Source organism: Euphorbia lathyris, chromosome 1, assembly GCF_963576675.1.
Source record: "Euphorbia lathyris chromosome 1, ddEupLath1.1, whole genome shotgun sequence".
NCBI lineage: Eukaryota > Viridiplantae > Streptophyta > Magnoliopsida > Malpighiales > Euphorbiaceae > Euphorbia > Euphorbia lathyris.
Window position 1 is genome coordinate 121,933,162 of NC_088910.1, and position 3,946 is coordinate 121,937,107.

General features: G+C 35.9%; 1 long non-coding RNA gene across 1 annotated transcript; it reads right to left on the bottom strand.

Annotated features, from left to right (window-relative positions):
* Window positions 1-2,914: 2,914 nt before the first annotated feature.
* Window positions 2,915-3,714, bottom strand: LOC136214620 (uncharacterized). Its single transcript, XR_010681706.1, has 2 exons — window positions 3,260-3,714; window positions 2,915-3,184 (listed from the first exon to the last, which is right to left on the bottom strand). It is a non-coding gene; the product is annotated as an uncharacterized lncRNA (long non-coding RNA).
* Between the last annotated feature and the right edge of the window lie 232 nt (window positions 3,715-3,946).

The window sequence follows — 3,946 nt, forward strand, 5'->3', positions numbered from 1 at the left end:
TATGATCATACCTAGGTATTTCAGAATCTCAAACTCATAGAAAACAAGCTAAAACAACATACTAACCTTCAACTCGTGTCTATCACCTAGTATGCTTCCTAACTTGACTTGTTTGACTCGAAAATGGAAGAAATTGGAAGAGTTTTCTTTGGAGAGGTTTAGGGTATGAACAAGGAAGGTTTTGCTGAAGCTTTGGTCGAAATTGTGGCTGAAATAGATAAAGAATGAGTTGTGCACATCATTTGGCAAATGAAGAGGTGTATTTTGTCTTAATATTGGGGTGACACCTCGTGCTTGCTCACAAACCTCAAATTCAGCCCTCCTAAAGTGTAACTTAATCAATTTAGGACATATGAATTCATTCATTCATTCATTCATTTAAGTCCTAACTCAATTAACCAATCGTTACATCTTAACGATACACTAATCGTAATCGCACGGTAATCGCATTATGCATATGAAACTTCTAATGACAATGCGATAAATCTAAAATGTATGTATTCAATCATGAAAACATATATGAATGTGGAAAGATGTATATGTTAGGGTTTTAGGGATGTTACACTCAGAGCCATTCAAAACTGTAGCATGAACAGTCTCAAGTCATTCAAAACAAACTGGAGAATGCCCAGTCTCAGAGCCATTCAAAACTGGAGAATGCCCAGTCTCAGAGTCATTCAAAACTGTAGGATGACCAGTCTCAAATCATTCAAAACTGTAGGATGAACAGTCTCAAGTCATTCAAATTGTAAGATGAACAATCCCATATCGGTTGCGGGGAGCCGCTCTAAACACTCCATATCGGTTGCGGGGAGCCGCTCTAAACACTCGTACACAAGTTGCGGGGAGCCGCTCTAAACACTCCATATCGGTTGCGGGGAGCCGCTCTAAACACTCCACACAAGTTGCGGGGAGCCGCTCTAAACACTCCACACAAGTTGCGGGGAGCCGCTCTAAACACTCACACACAAGTTGCGGGGAGCCGCTCTAAACACTCATACACAAGTTGCGGGGAGCCGCTCTAAACACTCCACACAAGTTGCGGGGAGCCGCTCTAAACACTCACACACAAGTTGCGGGGAGCCGCTCTAAACACTCCACACAAGTTGCGGGGAGCCGCTCTAAACACTCATACACAAGTTGCGGGGAGCCGCTCTAAACACTCCACACAAGTTGCGGGGAGCCGCTCTAAACACTCACATATAGGTTGCGGGGAGCCGCTCTAAACACTCACAAATCGGTTGCGGGGAGCCGCTCTAAACACTCACAAACCAAAATCAAATCAACACGAATCAAGCGAGATCAACACAAACTGATCCGAACATCTAGGGAGTTTTACTAAACTTTTCTTTGTTTTTACGTTTTATATTTCCAAAATAAGATGCAAAAATGGCTATCTATTTGTACTTTGTATACTCCATTTCCAATGGAGATATACAAAAGGGGGCAGCTGTAGATACCCATTTTTGTCCGGAACATTTTTATACTTTAACTGACAATATTTGAAATTTTGACAAGTTCATAAATTATATCAGAAATAAAACATATCATTCTCACGTATGATTTATCCGAGAAGTGAGGCTTTTGTATACCAATTTGTTATATCCCAATATAATTACCAAGTCGCATTCAAGATATAATTCTTTGGAACAAAAGTATCTTACATCTTGCTATAAATTATATGTGAGATACAACATGTTGTTTGTGAATATAATTTTGAATTGGTTATATTTCAAATTGTTAGTTAAACTCAATTTTTGTTTATTAGTTAATTTAACTCTTTCATTTTATAATGTTTAAGAAATAGATATGGTTTTAGATATGATTTTTGTTAAGAGATTGTCTATTAAAGATAATTTTTACATAAAATCATATTTAGAACATAGTTTATGTTTGAAACCATTTAATGATGAATTGATTTATATTCAAAAAAATAAATTATAAAAATAATAAAACAAAAATAAAAATAGGATGCTTTTATTAAGAAATGAAATTTGCATTTTACAAAAAAACTAATCTATTACATCTCTTTGTTTTGTAGGTAAACATAAAATTAAGCCTCTCAATATTTCTAACCCAACTCCTAATCAAGCTTCAACTCAACAAATAATGCAAGAATTCAAAATTCAGATTTTTCTCCATACAAATACAAAAGTAGGCAGCATTATGGGTTCTCCATTCAAAGAAAGACATACCCATTTTCAAGACAAGAAAGATAAAAATAAGAGGAGCCCTTCTTAAGACTAAAGAGACAAACCATGCAAGAATCTCAATTCCAAGGCAGATAAAACAAAACTCATTAGGAAGAAACCATGCTGAAATCAAGCTATAAATAGAGTTGTTTTTGCTCATTTGAGGGAGAGGCTAATTTTTAGAAAGGGAGTTTTAGAAGACAGTTTAGAGAGCATATTTTAGAGTATTCTTAAGCAGAAAATTAGAAAGTTATTTCTCTAATAATTAGACTCCAAGAAAAGTTTCTTTGTACTCTCCACCAAATTCAATACAAGTTCACATTTCTTAATTTAGTCTCTAAAGCTTTGAGCTAAGGGTTTTTATTTCTAGTTTATAAAAACAGTGATTAAAAGCACTCTTTTTGCTTTTGAAATGATCTGATTTTGTAAACTTTAAATAAGAATCTATTACACTTTAAATATCTACTGCTAACCATTTAATAGTCTTACTAACCTTACATATTAATTACAACCTCTTATATTTACTGTTGTATATATAATTCTTTACTAACATCATATTGTACATTTATATTAACCATTTATTATTTGTGCTAACCTATTTCCATCTCCTAAATAATGTAAGTTTACATTTTTTTTTGTAAATATTGATTAGAGCCTTAAACTAGTTTATCTGCAAATTATTTCATTATTATCCTTAGAATAGATCCAATCCATTTTCTATCTAAATCTCACTCGTACCATCACTCCGCCTCTCACGTTTTATTAATATGTTTTGATGTTACAAACTCAAAAGAAGTCATTAACAAAACAAGAAAAAATTGATTAATCTAATCTATCACATGACAGAGACTTCTCTTTCGCCTCTTCAGCAAAATATCCATCACCAATCGCCTGTTCTCACATTCCTATTACCGGAGACAGCCTTCCCTTAACAAACCTATAACAACAACCGCAGTCGCGACCGGATCTGGAAATGAGAAAATCCAAGACTTCTAAAATCAAAGGTCAAAATCTGAAAACCACTCAAACTAAATAAAAAGATCAGAAAGGTGAAAAGAAGTAAAAACCAGAATAACAGGTTCCAGAAACTTCTTGTTTCAAGGTCCTCAATAACTCGGGGCGAGTGACAGGCCGGAGCAGCTACGACGACGGCAAAACGAACAAACAGCGGTCTGCCTGGGCGAGGCGGAGCAAACGAATGACGAACAGCGAAGGACTGGAACTCAGGCAGCAGTGGATGGCGGGCCAAGGCGAGATGGAAACAAGACAGAGCAGAGCGGAAGGTGAATAGATGGAACAGAATGGAGGTCGCGAACGGCGGACGGCGGCCGGCCAGGTAAGAGGCTGTTGCTGAAAGCCTTTTGAGAGAAAAGAAAGTTACAGCAGAGAAAGAAGATGGTGGCTAGTTTAGGTTAAGTGTTAAATGAGGTTAAAGATGCATTTATATGAGGGTTAACCTAAAATGCTGAAATTTACGAATCTGTATCTCAACCCATCCTGGAATAAATCAGAGATGGACTTAGGTCCATAAAACCCAGCTCTCTACCCTATTAATCCAAATAGCCCATCTTTGCATATTTGTATATATTTAGCTTTGTCCATTTAAGTTTCTTCATTAGTTGATCCATTAATTATTTATTTTAAGTAAATAGGTTTTGGTTTAGTTAATTTTTGATGACAGTACAATCAGTTTCTTTTTAATTCTTGGGCATCCATTTCAAATGCATATCCCATTTTTGCACAGCAGGGTTATG